This window comes from Chroicocephalus ridibundus, chromosome 2 (assembly GCF_963924245.1).
Source record: "Chroicocephalus ridibundus chromosome 2, bChrRid1.1, whole genome shotgun sequence".
NCBI classification, from domain to species: domain Eukaryota; kingdom Metazoa; phylum Chordata; class Aves; order Charadriiformes; family Laridae; genus Chroicocephalus; species Chroicocephalus ridibundus.
The window spans coordinates 20,362,677-20,383,643 of NC_086285.1; the positions used below are offsets into that span (position 1 = coordinate 20,362,677).

Consider the following 20,967-nt stretch of genomic DNA (forward strand, 5'->3'; position numbering starts at 1 on the left):
CTCAGCCAGCAGGACAGTAATTACATCTAACTAAATCCTCATTCCAAAACTACAATCGCCAACACCCTCCCTCAGCTCTGGCTAGGTGCCTAAGCTCAGCGGGCACTTCCCTGTTTCGCTCTTAACTTCATTAGGGCCTCCAATTTTCCCATAGGACCAGAACTACCTCAGTGTGAGTATTTTAAGCTGAACTAGTATCCAGAAACTATGAGTAGCGTCCACTAAACTAAATTAGGCATCAGTATTTAAGTTAGTCACTCTCCTTGATAATCGATGGAGATCTAGCCAACATACTCAATAGCTCTTAAGGCAGATTCATCCCAAAGTTGGTATCCAAAATTGAACTGCACCTTAAAATAACTACCAAAACCAGTTTAGAGTTGCTACCTCATGTACTGACATTTACAGTGACATCTAAAGTTAGTGAGATAAACTTATTACCCTGTTTCTCCACATGAATCCACATGCCATGCTAGGTCTGGCAGACGTTATCACAGTAGACTAAACATTAATTACCAGAAGTAGGCATATGACAAAACACAGCCACCTTGTCTTGTTAAAAGTGGCTGAAGGAATACGCCCATCTCCAGTAAAATCTCTGTGACCAGAACATCTTGCCCATAAGTGGAAAATGATCACGAGGAAGGTCACAAATGTAGATGTTTTAGTTCAAAAGTGGAACCCTCTAACCTCTTGGCTATTATATCATGAACTGGCATCGCTAATATGTCAAATAAAATAAGGAAAATTTATTTAGCTTTTGAAAGATTTGTTGCAGATGCTAAGTCCAGAGGAGCAGATTCCAAGTACTAGATCATAAGATAATGATGGCCATGATCCCTGTACTTACTTCATTTTATTGTCTTGCTCTAGGAACCTCTCTGCTCAGTGTGAATAGTTTCTTAGATTGCAAATCTGAGATATCCACTTATTTCTAGTCACTACACTTTTTCTTTTTTTTTTTTTTTTTTTAATACAAGATGATGGATAGTAAGAGAACTGTAACAAAAAAAAGAGTCTATAAATCATACTTTGAAATATGAGGAAAGGTGGTTTTTCTGTTCAAAATACTGAAATCTTAAACACTTCCTTTACAGTATGGTGTGTATACCTATAATATCAGAATCCTGTTCCATACGCTTAAAGACCATAATATTTCATTGGTTTAAGTCAGACATTGGATTTAGAAAACAATACCTGTTCCATTTGCATCTTCTGTTTACTAAAACCTTAAATAACTGACACAACAACCTAACACCCTGCACATACTGAATGTTAGTGAGACATGAGACAAAGGACAGGAATAAGTCAAAGGCACAGTGGAACTTACCTCTTAGTCAAGGAATCAAAGGTCTCTTCTGAAAGCAATTACTCCTATGGAAAAGCAGTGCAGAGAGAAGGATTTAAGAACAGCTTCTAACCAGTTATCTATTACATGATCCACTTTGCGAATTAACTGTCCCATGCTTTAAGACAGTCTGAAGCTGTGTTACTACAACCTGGCCATGATTTTCAGGTTCTTCCCAAAAATGATGCACAAGGGAGATTCTTTTTCCTTTCCAAGTGATAATTACGTAACCTCAATTTAGTCTAGCTAGTTTAAATGAATTCTTGCTGTTTCTTCTTGTCTCACAGAAATTAAAATCTTTTTTCTGTGGTAACAGTGAAAACTGCCTATAAATTGGTCATCTTCATTGATTATTTCAATTGATTTCTGTATGGACACTCTAGTTCTGCTGCCTTCCAATGCAATCAAAAGGAACATACTAAAATTACAATCATAGCATTACCAGACAATCTCATTTGTTTTTTAGGTCCATAAATTATTATGTCCTTTGTATGCCAGTTTAAATATCTTCAACATAATTTTCAGGTAGCTTTTTCATAATTGGGAGAACAACGTGGAATAAACTTGAAAGTCCCTTCTTTCTTTCTCCCAAATTCTTCTTCCAGCTTTCTTCCATCATACTCCTTAAATATGGATCAACAGACTCCCTTTGCCCAGTGTTGTAATGCCAGTGCAAGCATTAATACACTATAAAAACTTAGCTTCACAGAAGAAGAGCATTAAAAAGAGATACTAGGTCCAATTCAATATTCAGCTCCTGAAGATATATGCTCTATGAAAATATACATTATATGAGAGACCAATTAAGACAAGACCTTTGAATGTGCCTATTGTTTTATCTGAGCTCATGTGTATGTTAGGCAAAAAAATTATCAGGATTAAGTCAAGAGCTAGCTACCGTGCAACAGGTGTTAACTAACCAAACTTAACTAGAATCTGTTCCTAGACACAAGACAATATTTTCTATTTTGATTCAAATTTCATCCCACTGCAGAAAAAAACCCAAGACTAAATATACTCTGATCATTCTGAGAGTCCATGTAAAGATTAAATTTTTTTTCAGATGACCCATGCATTTATAAATTACACACACAAAACAAAAGAATCATGAAGAAAAACAAACTGAGAGATGCAAAGTGAAGTACTCTGCAGACAAACCCTTAAAACCAAAATGAGTTTGTAGTTAGATGCCAGGTTAAGGAAATAGCTATGAGAGAGAAAAGGTGAGAATTGTAGGTGAGCTGAAAAATAATACAATTATTTATTTAAGATCTCAGAACTTTTAAGATACATCGATACTTTTTATTTGCATTCTGATATCACATTAACTTTCAGCTGAGTGTTACTTTCAGAAGCTCAAGGGTAGATGCTTAGATTTGTAATAAAAGCCAAGATTTTCAGGTATTTGATTCTGCAACCTCATGCTGTGAAAATATACAAAATTTGCAATAAAATTTTGACTCATGTACAGACTCTGATTGATAGCAGAACCTTTTTTCACACTGCCAAGGACCATACTTCGCTGTTTGCTGAAGCTGAACGGCTTGGTACATGTAGGAAGAGGTGTACTAAATCAGGAGTGTTTCAGTCATGTTAAGATCCTAAGCTGTAGAGGTAGAATGTATTTTCCAATGTGTACAGTGTAAAAGAATGTGTACAAATGTTAATGAAAAGAAGTAATGGGAACTGAAGAACATGATAGTATTCTTTCCAAATCACAGAATAACTAAGAGGCTTCAGCACAAAACCCCTTCTTCAATGAATAAAACAGTCTTCCATGGCAGATCAGTATCCTGCCTCGATACTGGTAGGAGCCAAATGCTTCCGATAAATGCATGAAACCAATCCCAAAAGTCAAATTTCCTCCATCTGTTACAGATTTTTTTATCTCCCTTAAGTACAAAGGTTTAGATCTCCTGAAGTTTTTATGTTCTTCCTAACAATAGTAGCTATTTTTACTGTCCACATAAATGCTTAATCCTTTTACTCCTAATTCTTAGTCTGACATGCTACGGCACAGGTCCAACTGTCTAGTGTACTGTATAAGAAACTACTCCTTAGATTTAAAAAAAATGTAAACAGTTTAAATGTGTTATTCAATTCAACACAACATCCCCTTGTTCTTGTATTACAACTTTAGTTAAAAGATGTCCTGACTTGGTCTTTTCTAATTTCTTTTATAACTCCCTGTACATTCTGATTTATCACCTTTCTAAGCTGCCTTAATTATTTTTTCCATCTAGCTTTTCTAGACATATATGTTTCTTGTCTCAGAGTCCCTCTGTGACTGTTAAATCTTTCTCAGATATGATGAACCTAACCTGAAATACCATAATCAATTCTAGTACACTACAGATTTATTCCAGTGACATTATAACTTTTTGGGTACTAATTTTTACCAAATTTCCTCAGTGAGGATTTTCACTAAGATATTCACATATGGTAAACAGGTTATTTTGCCAATTGATCACAATTAATTTAGGTTCACTACTGAAATTGTGCCAAATATTCCTGGCAGTGTAAATTACATTGGTTTCATCAACAACGAATTTTATGTCACGGTGTTACCAGGTCACCTAACTGCAGAAGAGCTTTCAGAAGTTTCTATCAGTCTTCTTTAGTCTTAACATAAATTATTTTATCTCACCAGAAAATTTTGATTTCTCTGTTATTGCTCATTTCCAAATTACAATGAACATATTAAATAACTTCAGACCTAGGGTCTATCCTTGGAGAATCTAAGCTGTGACAACCTGAATGAAGGAGATTTTTAGGAATTATGTGTGTGATTTTCAATGTTTTGCTGAGATGTATAGTGAAATCCCTCATCCCATGAGAAAGAGACTAAAGAAAAATTGACTTAATCTAAAACAAATGAGTAGTTACCCAACCACTGCCTGAGCAACAGTAGCAGGGCACTTTTCATACAGATGTCAAAGATGGTCTGCCTGAGGAAGAAAGACATTTTAAAGACTAGCAAAAAATTAAAGACATTCCGAAGTTTTTAGCCAGCTGTGCCAATCCACATCTTAAACGAATGCCTCCTCCTGGCAGTTTCACTGCGACATCGGGCTGAAAGGGACATTCTGAATGATCAGATTCATTCCCCTCCCCCGTCACAGCCACTGCATTACGTTAATCCCACCAGATACCCATCATGCTGTATCTCAAAAACTGTTAAGTATTTTGTTCCCACTCCTCTCCTTAAAAAGCTGTTCCACAAGCTGATTGCTCAGACAGCCAGGGACCTTTTGTAATTTTTAGTCCACATTTATTCATGACCAGTCTACTGTATTTGTGTCATGTTTGAAACTTTGTCAATTACTCTCTTTGCTGGCATGTATCAAAATATATTATTTATTCGAAGTATTTATACTATAAAATATATATTTACTATATTCTATACATATTATATAGTATATTATATATATGCTATACATATTTACATATATAGAGTCAGAATATATTTGAAGCTAACAAACACATCCCCACTCAGTTTTAATTTTGTTAGGTTAAAAAACTCTTCTAATTTCCTGAAAAAAATGATTCTTCATTCCCCATATCACCCTCACAAGCCTTTTTTAAGTCAACCGCTTGAAAACATGGATGACCACAGCTGAACACAGCATCCCAGATGAAGCTTCTCCTGTTTTGTACAAAATTGTACTCATATTTCTTCGCCAACACTAGAAATACCTCAGCTGTGTTACTATCACATTCATGACTTTTATGGTTATGTCAGACTGCAAGAGTAGTGCCCTATCATTTAATTTTAACTGATCATTTACCAGGCTTCAATATGTTAATGGTTAAAAAAAATAATTTAAAAAAATGTTACAGTTTAGGACAAAAATACAAATATCAGGTTTGCAAACAAAAGCAGGAACTATAGGACATACAAGCCCATCTTGGCATTCATCACATTAGCAGAACATTAGATAATCAGAAAATGGCTGCATGATGAAAATCACAAAAATGAAATAAAATAAAAAAAAAAGAAATCTTGCTTCCATCAACAAAGGTAAGAAAGTGAGTTTGCTCAGTCACTGAACAACAGAAAGCGGATGCTTGTCTTGCATAGGTTAAGATAATACAGTATCAGACTACCTTATATAGATAATAATTTCAGAGTAGCAACAAAATTATAAAAGAAGAGTTCTGTTCTACAGATGATGCTTCTCTGACAGCAAATCCATACTTTGTTTTGAAATTCCTGCCTGCAGGCACCCCAAAACCTTTGAAACATCAATAAATTAGGTAAGATTTTCTCCCTAATACCCTAATCACCTGTTAGTGCTCTTTAGGATAAAACTTCTGTATTTTTTTTTCCCTTCTCATCTATTATCCATACAAGGTCTCACACCTTTCATGTTACTGTCACACATAAACTCTACACATCTTATCTGTAGTGGACTGTTCTTTCTTTGTTCGTATTACCTATCCCAACTTTTAAATAGAATTCTTTTCCTCTACCGTGTAAGTTTCCTTAGGACAGGTCCACTGCAGTTTTTTGATTCACACCTAACAGTGCTGGTCTCAGTTGCCCTCTGCTGAACTAGCCCACCTGTGTCTCCCCACCTTTGCTGACACCAATTCCTAAGCTCCCAGTTTCCTCTGGAAATAGCATCAGGAGCCCCCTAAGAGCAGGATTTGCCCTGCCTGGTTTTAAATGTTATTTATGTTATCTGATATACTTCACCTGTTATCACATCATACAATTTTATTATAAATCTTGCAATTGTCACTGCTTTTCTGCAGATGCTGTTATCAAGTGGTCAGCAAGTTTTTAGGGTTTTTTTGGTTGTGGTTGGAGGAAACTTCAACATGTGCCTTTAAAAAAAAATACTAAAAAGAATCGTTATTCTTTTATAACTTCGACTCGTGGCTTCGTGAAGTCCCCAGGCGCGTGGCCCTCACTTCACAGGTGGAACGGAACCCCCCCGGAGGTGAGGCACAGACTGGGGCCCGCTGGCAGGGCGGCAAGCAGGCTCTGACGGCTCACCGCCACCCTCCTATCGCCACCGCGGCCGCTCACTCGCCAGCGTCACAAAACGCGGTATTTCCGCTGACTCGGAGCCGACGGCACCTCAGCCCTCAGCCCTGGCGGTACCCGCCCCCTTCACCCGCCCGCCCTCACTCCGCCACAGACCCCCTCTCCCGCTGCGGGCCTGCCGCCGCCCTCCCTCACTCACCGGCCGCGGCCGGGCCGCGCCGCCCGGGGGCGAGCAGGCAGCGGCGGCCCGCGCTGGTGTTGCGCCGGTTGCCAGGAGACGCCCGCGGCGCATGCGCCAGCCGCCGCGCGGGGCAGCGGGCGGGAAGGTGGGGCGGGCTGTGGGGGCTCTGAGGGGAGGCTGGAGGAGCCGGGCACGCCGGCGCCGCGCCTTCCCTGCCCGGGCCTTCCCCCGCCGTCCCTGGGTAGCACGTTCAAGTGTGTTCCTTTAATTTGAATTTCCAGAGCCCCTGGAGAGTGGTTTCACCGTGACACGTGCGTTAATCCATTAATCCATTTCTCTGCAGTTTATCCCAATTCCAAAGTGCTGGTAACACGTGTTTGAGGAAAGTATTGATACTGATGGGCTGGGGTAGTGATGAAAAAAATTAATCAGTTATTTCTCAAAACTAAAGGAAAAGACTACCTTCTCGCCCCAAGAACACAGTATTTCTGAAAATTAACGGACATGCGCAGTCTGTCTTAAAAGTTGCCATGCTCGTGCCTTGGTTTTGTTATTTTCTCTTGTTCCTGTTTCATCATAGAACCATAGAATGGTTTGGGTTGGAAGGGACCTTAAAGATCATCTAGTTCCACCCCCCTGTCATGGGCAGGGACACCTCCCACTGGACCAGGCTGCTCAAAGCCCCATCCAGCCTGGCCTTGAACACTTCCAGGGATGGGGCATCCACAGCTTCCTGGGCAACCTGTGCCAGTGCCTCACCACCCTCAGAGTGAAAAATTTCTTCCTGATATCTAAATCTCCCCTCTTTCAGTTTAAAATCGTTACCCCTTGTCCTATCACTACATGCCCTTATAAAATGTCCCTATCCAGCTTTCTTGTTCATCCCCTTGAAGTACTCGAAGGCAGTTAATAGGGTCTTCCCAGAGCCTTCTCTTCTCCAGGCTGAACAACCCCAACTCTCTCAGCCTGTCTTCATAGGAGAGGTGCTCCAGCCCTCGGGTCATCTTCGTGGCCCTCCTCTGGACCCTCTCCAACAGGTCCATGTCCTTCTTATGTTGGGGGCTCCAGAGCTGGACGCAGTACTCCAGGTGGGGTCTCACCAGAGCAGAGTAGAGGGGCAGAATCACCTCCCTCAACCTGCTGGCTACGCTTTTTTGATGCAGCCCAGGATGCGGTTGGCTTTCTGGGCTGTGAGCACACATTGCCACCTCAGTTGGAGCTTCTCATTCACCAACACCCCTACGTACGTTCTCCTCAGGGCTGCTCTCAACCAATTCTCCACCCAGCCTGTATTTGTGCTTGGGATTGCCGTGACCCATGTGCAGGACCTTGCACTTGGCCTTGTTGAACTTCATGAGGTTCACACAGATCCACCTCTCAAGCCTGTCAAGATCCCTTCCCTCTGGCATGTCAACCACACCACACAGCATGTCCTTGTCAGTAAACTTGCTGAGGGTGCACTCAATCCCAACATCCATGTAGCCAACAAAGTTGCTAAATAGTACCGGTCCCAGTACCGAATCATGAGGAACACCACTCATCACTACTCACCACTTGGACATCGAGACGTTGACCGCAAGTCTTTGAGTGCGGCCAGCCAGCCAGTTTCTTATCCATTGAGTGGTCCATCCATCAAATCCACGTTTCTCCAATTTGGAGGCAAGGATGTCATGTGGGACAGTGTCAAATGCTTTGCACAAGTTCAGGTAGATGACGTCTGTTGCTCTGGCTGAAGATAAAGAGATGGTTCACTATCTCTTTTCAGTGCATTCATGGACAAAAAAAAAGAGAAAAAGCTGAAAAAGCCGTCTATTCTTGGGAGAGAAGAGATAAAACAGTTAGGCAGCTCTCAGGAAGGCGCAGGCAAACCTCTGCTGGAGCACCACCAGTTGTGGCCCCGCTGGTGAGACATCACCAGAGTTTTGTCACAGGGACGAACGAGCCGCCTCCTCTCTGTTATCAGCTCTGGGTTGATGATGGAGAAAGCCATGCTCTACAGCTAATTGTGCTATTCTCAGACTAATAATTCATTGTAGTATTCTCTTTTGCCAGCCAGGTCAATTTTGGAAGGAATACTAAGCAGAATTCTGAAATCAAATAACATTTTCTAGCTTGAAATGCAGCTTAATTGCTATCAGTAACTGCAGAAGTAACAGGAAACAGGCAAGAATAATCATTTTTGGACCTCAAAGTCGGGTAATAATAGGTAAAGAAATTACAGCTGCTATCAGCTCTCTCCTGTGAGTCCTTTTTATCACAAATCTCATTGTTTTCTCCCCAGATACCTTATAACGTTGTATTGCAAGTATAAATTTAGTTCTATGTTTACAAGCCATATCAGTCTGTTGAGATCACAGCACAAACAGGTCCTGGCCCTACATTATGATAAATGTGCACCGTCGTAACAGAAGAGTTGGTGGGTCATTTTTAAGTGTGAGCAAGCCGCATGTGTGAAGGTGTCTCAATTCCACTTTTAACATTACACAGAAAATTTATGGAGATTTGTAATCCCCTTCACTGGAAAGCAACTGCAATGACAAGTCAAGAGCCATTTATACTGGCCTGTATCTCAGCAGACAGGAGAAATCACACCGGACTTCTAAGGCCAGTTTCTGACTGACAGATACTCCATGAAGTCTGGCTGATCTCTCATGCTTTTACAACAGTTAGTAGAGGCTCTCACTGGCAGAGAAGAAAGGGAAAAAATTTGCAGTAGCTTGGTAGAGGCAAGTCATCTGCTTCGCAAACTTTGTGGGTTTTTCTTTCTCTAAACAGACTTGGGCACTGCAGTAGCAGGCAGGTGACAGAATTGTAACAAGAGATGAATGTAAACAGGGAAGGTACAGACTTGCTTTTAACTCTGTGCTGTGTCTGGCTGGGATGGAGTTAGTTTTCTTCGTGACAGCTTGTATGTTGCTGTGTTGTAGATCTGTGACCAAAACAGCGCTGATAACACAGCAATGTTTTAGCTATTGCTAAGCGGTGCTTGCAGAATGTCAAGGCCTTCTGTTTCCCACGCTGCCCTGCCAGCAAGTAGTCTGGGGGTGGGCAAGAGGCTGGGAGGGGACACAGCTGGGAGAGCTGACCCCAACTGACCAAAGGGTTATTTTATGCCATATAGCATCAGGCTCAGTAACATAGCTGGGGGCTGGTCTTTCCAAGGTAGCTGTTGCTTGGGGACTGGATAGGCATTGGTCTGCTTGTGGGAGGTCACGAGTGGTTGCCTCCACATCACTTGGGTTTTTTAAAGTTTTTCTTCCTTCATTTATTAAGCACACTTTATCTTGACCCACTAGTTTTTTCTCACTTTTACTTTCCTAATTCTTTCCCCCATCCTGCAGCGGCTGTGGGGTGTAGTGAGCAAGCAGCTGGTGGGTGCTTAGATGCTGATTGGGATCTGCTTACCACGAACCCCATGATTTTGATGACTAGGGCAGCTTTTCTTTTTCTTATCTTAAATTATGGTAGTTCTTATGGCTATTTCAAACATAATTCTGGCCAAACTTTAGCTGGTTATGTCTTTGCTTCATTTCGTACGAATGGTGTTGAGGTTTAACCCCAGCCGGCTACTAGGACCACACAGCTACTCACTCACTCCTCCAGCTGGGATCGGGGAGAGAATCAGAAGAGTAAAATTGAGAGAAACTCGTGGATTGAGATAAAGATAGTTTAATAAGTAAAGCAAAAGCCGTGAAGGCAAGCAAAGTAAAACAAGGAATTAATTCACTGCTTCCCATCGGCAGGCAGGTGTTCAGCCATCTCTAGGAAAGCAGGGCTCCATCACTTGTAACGGTTACTTGGGAAGACAAATGCCATTACTCCGAACATCCCCCTCTTCCTTCTTATTCCCCCAGCTTTATATGCTGAACATGACACGGTATGGCATGGGATATCCTTTTGGTCAGTTGGGGTCAGCTGTCCAGGCTGTGCCTCCTCCAGGTTTTCTGTGCACTCCCAGCCCACTTGCTGGCAGGGCGATGCAAGAAGCAGAAAAGGCCTTGAGTGCTTAGCAACAATCAAAAACATTAGTGCGCTATCAACACTATTTCCTATTGCAAATCCAAAACACAGCACTATACCAACTGCTAGTAAGAAAGTCAACTTCATCCCAGCTGAAACTATGACAAATGGTCACATAAAAGACATCTGACGATGCAGAACCCATGGGAAAGAAGAGGGACATGGAAATTAGATGCATGGTCACCATGCGTTTCAGTACACCCCTGGAACAATCTGCTCGGTTATCCTTGAAGGCAAAGTGTCTCATGCAAATAGGAAATGAGTGGGTAGTCTCAAACTCATAACCAGCACCTTCTCACAAATTTTGTGGAGAGTATGCATGTGTATTGTGAAGCAGACAGACAGACAGAAAGAAAGGGCAACAGCAGATGATCAGGAGAAAGACAAGCATGCTCCTCCCTCCCCAGCTCCGTTATTCATGCCATGTTCATGTGTCTAGCCTTCAGGACCCAGAAACACCTACAGGTATGTGCTTTTTTGGCACTTTGACTCCACAACAGGTGAGATTTGAGCACATCCCTTCTGTGTTCCTTAGTCCAGTGTTATTTTCTATTCAGTTGCGTACCTGGGAGTTAAGGACCATGAGCACATTGTGGGCACCTACCTACTCTATAGACTAAATAAATGTGGTATCATACCATGGGAATTAATTCTGCAGAGATTATCCTTTCTGTCTTTATTTTTACGTGTGTTTGCCATGCCATATAATTGCAGTATATTTATTATGTTTTGGCACAATCATGCAAATATATCAAGAAAAATATTTATTAATTTAATTTTGTGAAAATATTCTGAGGGCGTCATTAAGTAACAACATACTAGTAAGGAAGCAAAGGAAGAGGACTAATGAGGAGAACAGTTACAAAATTCACAAGTCTGACAAATAGTCACAAATGACAAATATCTTATTGAAATATAATTTATTCTAACACTAAAAAATACACATACAAATTGCATTAAAGATAGGAGATTATGAAATTAAAGAGCTTTCTAGAGACTAATTACCTAATAAAGTGAAAAAGGACTTTATTAACTACACATTTTAATGAAATTTCATGACTTGGCTTTTGATAAAGCCACTGTAGAATTTGTGTGCTTTCCTGTGAAGGAACCGGGCCAAATATCCTATCAATTTGATTGGCTTCCACAAAAATAAATCAAGTATGGATTAAAAACATATTTGAAAGGATATTGTGGAGCAACATTTTAAATATTTAATTTCAAAAGGGATTTAAATGCATAAGATACTGCTAAGTCAAAGTATTTGTTGAATTTCAGTATTGAAAATTTGCATGTTGAGGTGTTTGAAATTATCTTTCCAGTGTTACTTCAGTACCACTGGGGGAGTCATTTCTCATTTCCTGAAACATCAGAAGTGGAATTACTATTTGCTGGATTGCTTGTCTGAAATAATTCTTTTTTCCATTTAAAAAAAAATCAGTCATAATTTATGCTTTAAGAAATACTTGATGACATACAGTACAAACAGTCTTGTCATATAACTTGTTTTATATCAGTCTCAAAAGACACTTAAAAGGAACTTTCCTTTTCTGACAAGAAGCAGCTGGCTTAGGGAGTGATGAATTTATAACATACCGTCTTGGCATTTCGGTTTGCTGTATTACTTCACACATTAAAATACTCCATATCAATGTAAATGGACCTCTTTCTCTAGGAAAAAACCATTGGAAATCAAAACAAAGAACAAGCCTTTCATTCTTTTACCTTGCCAGTGAGATTTGTAAGTCTTCATTTTTCGGAGGCACCTTGCCTTCACCAAGTGTATGGTGTGGGACTATTGAAAAATGCCGTCCCAGTGTAGATGTATTCTCTAGTCGGTTTTTCTTCTATACGACATTAAAACTAAATTAATGGATGATTATTTTTAGTGAGTGTAGTAAAAATAGTTTGTAAACGGCAAACTGAATAGCGCTATCATTTAAAAACTGATGACTTGCAGCCACAGCCTGTACCTAGATCTACAGCCTAGATCTCTGACTGCTGGTAGTGGTGTGTAACATCAGTGCATGTGTGCGTATCTACTTAACATCTTCAGAGACACTCAGGAGAGGTAGTTCACCAGTGAAAGTTTTAAGCCAGGAGTTGAGACTATAGACTTCCTCTATAATCCTGAATAATATGCATAAAATGAAACAAATTTTGTTGTTTAACTGGAATGACTAAATACCTTAGTATTTCTATACTTGAATTGCCGCCCATGAAACCGGATGCTTCTGTTTTATGTCTTTTAAGTTGAAGTTCATTGAAGTCCTCAAATATTGTTTCTGGAGTGTATAAGCATTACAAAATTGGGAAGGGTATGCTTCAGTGGTATCTGGTAAATCAATAGGTGGCACACTTGTTTCTTAGGGTGTATGTATCCTAAGAAAATAAGCTTGTGTTTTAAGTCACCATGACTATCACATATTTTGTTCCTAAAAACCAGTAGGTTAGGAGTGACCTCAGTCAGCTAACAAATGAACATGCAAGTGTGGTTTTTATCTAAAGTGGTATTTGAAAACTGTAGATGTTATCAGAGATGTTAAGGGAAGACTGTAAGGAATGACTGAAGAAATCACCTTTTTTGACCTTACATCTGACACAGATCAGATAATTTTGCCTAAATATTTTCACAGTCTCTTAGCAAGTATATTTTAAAACATCACTTGCTTTCCCAAGACATAGATCCTCTGGGACCTGTCAATTGTCTGAGATACTATTAAATGTCATCCTGGACATGCCAAGTTTGGTATCGGGTGTTCTCAGAGGCCATAATCTCTTGTGCTGATGAAGGAATGCACAGACTGCGTTTAAAAAACCCGAGATTTTTCTTGCCCAGATTTCAGTTTACAACTTCAGTCTTCAAAGATGAAACAGTCTGTAGTGTCTTCAGGACAAATTATGCTGTATTGTTTCCATTCCTAAAACAGAACCGATCCTCTAAAGCCTTGCCAAAGGCTGTGTTTCAACAAGGAATGACAACTCTGTTCTTATCTTGGATTTTAAGGCTAGAGTCACAAAATATACAAGATAGTTTAATGAATATTTTTAAGTTGTTTCAATACTGTAGCATTCAAAACGGAAATTTTTCTTGGTGAAAGCCTTTGCTCTTTTGATTATAGATTTAGAATTCTCAGAATTTGAAGTTTCAGTCCCTTTCTTTTCCTCCCTATGTTTCTTTCTGGTTCGGAGGGGAAATTGAGCAATTTTTTTACTTTTCTTCAGTTCCTCTTCATTAATCTACTCTGTAATTTACATAACTCAGAAAACAGTACAGAGTACAGAATTACAGTTTCAATTTCTTTTTGCTTACTCTGTAACTTTTAAAAACTTGAGGCCAAGTAAGTCTGCATCTGAGAGAGACAGGAGAAATCCTCTATGTGGGGTTTAGTTTACTTTTTTTTAGTTTGGAGATCAGAAAAGAAACAAATATTTTAAAGTTTGGAGTTATGCATGCAAGTCATACAAATAATTTTTTCTGAAAAAGATACTAGTTTGGATGAAAGTTGATTTATTGCTGTGATGTTTTTTGAACTGAAAATGCCCTTTACGTCTAGAAATGGGTTCAGAGATGAGAATTTGTATTTAAAAGTTACTTAAACTATCAATCTATTGCTTTTAAATATTGTTTATCACATTCCTTAATCTTTGCTGGGATACCGCTCTCCATTGTGTTTTCTGATGTTAAGTTGTGAGAATATGTAAATATCCTGTTATTTCTGAAGTATTTTTAAGTCAGTCATGTATCTAGGGATACGTAGGTGTCTTCCAACTGTTTTCCTCTCTTTCCCCCTCATAGTCAGGGGAATTTTTGTAAAAATCAGAGCATCAGTTTGTTCCCACACCCTACTAATTTTTCAGGAAACACTTGTTTTGGAGTGCTTTTGCCAGACTCAGATCAGATAAGAGAATCCAGCATCTTGCTGGCCAACTGCTTAATGAGCCCATGGGTAACTTGAAAGATGCCAGCACTGCTGTCTCCGAAGCCTGTTTGCGGTGCCAGGCCTTATTGTTAGAATAGCGTAATTCACAGCTTGAATTAGATCTCAATATAGATCTAGATCTATCAGCCAAGCTCTTCTTATATTTTTGCTCCTATAAGAGCTAGACAAAGTGGAAGAGGAGCACAGAAAGCAAGACAAGCTGTGCTTTAAGTCAGTGACCTTGAAACTGCGCAGCAATGAATGAGGCTCTTGTTTTAACTTGAAATTATTTTGAATTTCACACATGTTTCCTAGCTTGATTACTATCCAATTCTTGTTTTGGCATTATTTGTGTTGAAAATTACCTTGGCATATTGTCAGCCTACCAAAATGTTACCTATTTTTGGATATTAAGAAACCGGTCATCAGCCCAGTCATTTTAGGTGTTTGGCAGACGGCATTCAGGAGCATTTGGTAGGGCATCTGCACAGAAGTGTTTCAGAGCTGTGTTTAGTTTAGGATGCTGAATAATATGCTAACTAACATGTTCTGCAACACAGCCCTCCTTTGTCTTCTGCTTTTCCTGTGTTCAGTTAGGGGTTGTTGGATCCTGCACTCCCTTTGATTCCAGAAGAAGTATACTTTTTGTACTTGCCCAGTCCTGATTTCCGAGAAGATACATACTAATGCACCTTCTGCTATGCTTAAATTAGAATAGGACTAAATGCCGTGTGGTTTTGCAAAATCACTGTTGTCCAGAGCAGCAATAATTCGAGTTCAGTTGCCTTACATGGTTCATTGATAGATAATATGAACACAGATAAAACTTTCCAAAGAGTTTGGAAAGTCCGTGACCTGAGGGTGTGGTTGCCAATGCAGAGGGTAATGGTATTGAAAAAGGTTTTTAGAGCATATAATTGTGTTTTGGTTACCTTCCTTATAATTAGGTAGACACACAAAGGACTACCTAGATGGAATGAGGGCTGTCTTTGTGGTACCTTGGGATCTTGTTCTTTTCACCATTTGGATTCAGGGACTGTCTTGCAGAAAACAAAGCAGGGGGTGAGAAGGGGAAGGATGCAAGCTGGAGAGTTCGTGGGTTTTAGTCCCTGGCACGGGACACATGCAGCTGAGCACACTCAAACCAGGGAGCTCAGAAGCACCCCTGGGCCTCTGGTTTGAGCTAATGAGGTTTTGGTCCTGTACGGATTTCCAGGACTTTTGTTCTTGGGAGCCTGCTGTTGTGCAGCATTTTCTTACTGTAATATAGATCAGGATCTGAAAAGCTACTTAACAACTGCATGTCTCTGTGTTTTGCTGATCATTTAAAATCATTTCTTTACATGACATGTATGCTTAATAGATAAACTTTTGCAGAAAATGTGTTGTGGCACGCGACACAGTATCACGGCGTTGCATCTCACCCTGTAAAGTTTTGCAAATCATCTGAGATGAACTAAAAAGATAAATGCAGCAATTGTATATATTTCCATAGCATGCACCTCATGTCTTCACTAACCAATCCAGGAAGCCACCAAATGAACAATTCTGTACCAAAAAGCTATTTTTAGGCCAAGTGGTCTTGCTTCTTTTTTCCACTGTTGTTACCCTGAAGTAAGAGATGCCATCACAGACACAGAATTAGTAGCCAATGTTTAAATTCTGCTGGTTTGTATGTTGTTTGTATATTTTCTAAACTGTCTTCCCCGTGACATGTGCAATTGGTTAATATTCAGGTTCTGTATGCTGGAATCAAAACAGATACACGCTTGTAAAATCTTGTGTGTTTCAAGACAGTTCCTCTTTCCACAACAGCAGAAGTTTCTTTGCTTGTAGTGCCAAGCCTCCCTCCAGACAGCCCTCTCCCAAAAACTGTTCATCCTGGGTCTACATAACTGCTTGATACATGGTTTATCTGCTACTTTTTGTACCTGCTTTGGATCCTCAATCCACTTCTCCATTCAATAATCCCTAGTATTGGCACCTCTGTCTAGGTCCCAGCATCTGGTATATGCGTCGCTCAGTCATTGGTAGGATGTGCCCTGTATTTTGGGCAATGTCTCTTAATGTTTCTTGGTTTTGGAAAGTCTCTTGCTCCAAAAAAAAGGGACTTGGTGACTTCTTACCTGTGTGCTGAATGTATGGCATCTGTCATGCTCATGCACTTGCGTGAGTGAGTTTTAACAAGCTCTCTTTATAATGTGTCGGCTTCTTCAGTGGTTTATAGATTTATTTTTTTTAACAATGTAACTACAAGGTAATAAGAGCTAAAGGTAATGGTTGGCGACAGAATAGTCAAGCAAAAGGACAGAAAATAAGTGATAAGCAACAACAATGATGATAGTAAAATAAGCATTGCAAGTAAATAGCATTGGAGTTAGTGAGGGGACTAAACGGAATTTGGCCATCCTTAGCACCTATGATACAGCGTGCTGTTCTGTTCATGGTACATCTGTGTAGTTGCACCAGTCTGTCTCTCTACAGATTGTATCTGCATCAGCCTTGATAATATGGAGTCTTGCAAATGCTGGGATTTACCTGGCAATCTGCACGGCACTCCAGTGTTGCACTGGCATCCTGTTGTAGCTGTGAACTGCTGCAAGCCCTAGGAAAACAGAAACGCATGAGGCACCAGACAGACAAACAGGATAAGTTGGGGTCTTGCAGGATTTATTTGTATGGTCTCAAACTTAACTGAGTGAAGGAGCCAGCACTGATTCTGAAATAAATAATATTTGTATTTATGATTGCAATTATTTTTAATCCCTCCCTAAATTACATAATTTCATTTTTAATGTGCACTGCTACCTCAGAAAGCATTGCTTGTGTATAATTTTACTGCTGATAATCAGGCTGGTGTGATGTGTGTAACAGACCTATATCTTGCAGCTCTATCTAATTTGCCCTTACAGGAAGTCATTTTGGTGATTGCTTGGGTTTGCGTTTTTTTCCATTCACTGTGCCAGGAATTAAGATGTGGCAGATAGACCCACACTTTATTCTAAGCTCTTTTTATAAAGATGCCAGGTTTGAAGATGTGCTGGATTTGTGATTGTTTACTTTCTAAACATTTAAATCCACACACTAGCACTGCTTTTTGTTGCTTGCTGGTTGATTGTGGTTGTGTGTTAAACCTGAGTAGGGAGGAGAGAAGCTTTCTTTCTTGCAAAGGGAAATCAGATTTTAAAAGCATTTAGAAAATGATGGCTGGTGTCTGCTTGCAGATCTTCCAGCGTATTTTAACTTTTACCTTCATCAAATTCCATTGGACGTCTTCTAGTCTACTGATATCAAAGTAGTGATTAGTGATTAAATATACAAAATGTGTATTTAATAGCTTCTTATGTAAAATTAGGCAAAGAGGACTGTGGTCTTTCTTTTTCTTGATCAGCCCAAGTTTTGAGACATGTATTTCAGTTGCAATAGCTGGTCACACAGCCCACGCAGTTAAGCAATGGGTTAACTGTTCTCTGCTTGTGACAGTTCCTCAGTTGCTATAGACTAGCAGAGCTGACTTCAGCAGAACCAGATCTATTTCCAGCAGCTCAGGATATGGTCTCTTGAGCTATATTAGAATTAAACAAACTTGTTTAATTAGCAACAATTACTTTTGACAGTGAAAGGATAATAGAGGATTTTGCTCACAGGTGTCTGTCTTTGATCTTAGTCCACTGAACCATTTAATGATTCTGTTTGGTTTGGTGCTGCAAGCTATCAACTAGACAAAAACAATTAAAAAAAAATTAGTTCTATAATTTTCAAAGGCCTTTGCCACTAGATGTTCATGCCGAAATCTCTTTGCGTGTGACTCGGGAGGCCGTAGTAGCAAGAAGAGCTGCAATGAGACACAGCAAAAAGAAAAGAGATGTGAGGTGTGCAGAGGAGGCTGAAATGGATCGCTCAATGACAAAGCTGAAACATGAGCAGTCAGAGAAATAAATCAAAGGACGGTATTGCTTATTCTGTTGGATTTTCCTATGTTCATGCAGGAGGCAGGAACATATGCTTAGGGTTAAAGCTAATGTGCCTTTCAAACAAAAAATCATTCTCTGGGGTTTATGTTTTCTGTTCTCAGAACTCTTGAATTCAACATTGAAGTCATTAGCAATTATACGGGAGAAGATAAATCTCCCTTCAGTCTCTCTGACTGGACTAAAGAATCTGGATGCAACATTTTCCCCAAATGATAGCTTGATACTACTTTCTTATCTCTAGCTAGCTTCACTCCACTGCATAGTGTTCCTCAATTTTCTTCTGTAAAGTGTTGGTAAATATATACTGAAAAAAAGGCTCAGAGTAATGTAGGTATACTGAAGACCAACACAGACATACTGACATTTTTTAGAACAAGTATTATTTCCTATTTGTCAGGCCTATAGATAACTAAAACTTTTTTTTTTTAATTTTCAGGAATACTTCATACTGATGTCAGTTTGCTTATTTCACTGTCACGAACAGTAAATCCGTGCACAGTAAGTCATAATGAATCATGATTATTAGCAATTAGTATCTGATAAGAATTCAAGATTATTAGAAAATGGAAACCACTGGTAAGGATTTATATATTCATATAAATTACATTTAGAGTGTTATTCATAATATTCAGTTCTAACTTTCTCAGAATAATATGGAAACCCTATCACACTGATTAACTGTATGTATTTCTGTTATTATTCTGACAGGTTTATCAGAACAGTGTATTTCAGATTTCTGTAAATTATAACAAGATATGACAGGCATGCTAGATAAGAAAGAGTAAATATCTTCATGAGGAAAAATTGGAATAATTATATATTTTACTTGGTAAGACAGGGATCTTGTTGGAAAGAAAGACGAGGAAAGAAATTATAACAATTTCAAGGCCATAGACAATTTTAACTTCAAATTCCACTTATTTTTCCACTTGGCAACTATTATATTATCTATAGCGTAGGGAGATCAAATGGAAATAAAAAACAGGAGGTCTTTCACATTGCAGGCGACTGTAATGGGTATTGCAAACAAAATCTAGCCATTTTTATTTGTCCCTTTCATTGTGCTAATGAGACTCTCTTGCTTATAAAGGGTTTCACTTGGCTATTGAGCTTTCTGCCAGTTTAGAAATTGGCTAGTACTATATAGTTGTATTGTATGTTTTAGCACCTGTTGTTATGGTCATTACTCAGGGATAGTGACAATTGCCCTTTGGTCTTTTGTACATGTTGTTCTTTCCAGCTTCTCTATGGCTTATTGTTTTTCGTGCTCTGAACCTGTCATCTTCCCAGCCTGAATAATTTTCTCGCTGTAGGACAGTTAGTGTCTCATCAGTCAAATACTTCACTATGGAAGTGATTTATTCAAAGCCGTGGGGTTTTACAAAACTATCAAGATCACTTTCCTGAATGACACAAATGATACCATTACTAAATATAATACACAGGGATTTATTGCACTGTCTGCTTTATAATAAACTGCAAGTTCTGTCCATTGTGTGGTATCAGATATCAGTGCTTTCGGGTCCCATTTATTTCAGTACCTGTGAGAATGCTGTGCTAGGCCAGGGGACAGAGAGAGCACTGAGTGATGGGCTAACATGGAGCTGGGGAACTGGGCTGCATCCAGAGAGTGTATCCCCTAGCAGGACCTCTGTGAGCGGGAGGCTCCATTATGATGGTGTGGACTTGCGACAGCTTCATTCCTGCTCCATGATCTCATGCACCAAATCAAAGGATCTGTGTAAATGCTGAATAAATGTGTGTGTTGGATCCCCAGCTGCAAGAGAATGCCAGGCAGGAGGCAACTGCGTGAACGCTGCAAACAGTGGGGAATACTTGGCAGGTCTGAAGTCTAAATTCACTGTCGCAGTGGATGTCATTGCCACAGACTAGCATCTTGTACTCACATCTTTCTGATGAAAAAAATAGAAGGCTATAACCACTTTGTGCTCACTAAGCCAGAAGCAACATACAGAAAGAAAACAAGTTGAACACCATTGGATATTTTCAAATTCTCTACTTAGGAAGGAGAGAATATAGTAATAAAATTCAAAAAAAGATAGAGACTGTTGTAACAAGTGATCTAAACCCAGAAAAGAATCCGTTACTATAAGTACAATCATGGGTTAAACTTTATGTCAGAGTGTTTTCATGAAGCTGGTCATAGCTGTGAAATTCAATATGTAATTAATATATTGTGCTGAATAATGATTATGTGGATGCATTTGGGGGTATTCTGATGAGTTCTGTATGCAAATGTTTTGACCGATACAGACAGTATTATTTAAGATTTTCCCAGTGGTTATATTTACACGGAGTTATGCAGTAATTTATAGTCTAGCACCTCATAGTCATCTGGTGGGCAAGGCTTTCTATAATTTTGATGAAAACTACATTAATTTTTCCCAAACACCAAGTTTGTATTCATATTCCTCCTCCTCTACCTTATTTTGAACTTTCTAATACAGAGTTTCAAGCAAAAAATGACCAAAGACATAGGAAGTGACTAGTGCTCACTTCCTTTGAAG

General features: G+C 39.5%; 1 protein-coding gene across 3 annotated transcripts in view; it reads right to left on the reverse strand.

Annotated features, from left to right (window-relative positions):
• ARMC3 (armadillo repeat containing 3) overlaps positions 1 to 6,613 on the reverse strand; it is a 67,074-nt gene extending 60,461 nt beyond the window's left edge. For 2 of the 3 annotated variants that reach the window (XM_063323876.1, XM_063323878.1), the window contains exon 1: positions 1,331 to 1,367. The gene's annotated coding sequence lies outside the window, so the exon portion shown is untranslated. Of the gene's footprint in view, positions 1 to 1,330; positions 1,375 to 6,540 lie in introns of those variants that run through there. The other variant, XM_063323875.1, reaches the window with a different exon arrangement.
• Positions 6,614 to 20,967: the final 14,354 nt, after the last annotated feature.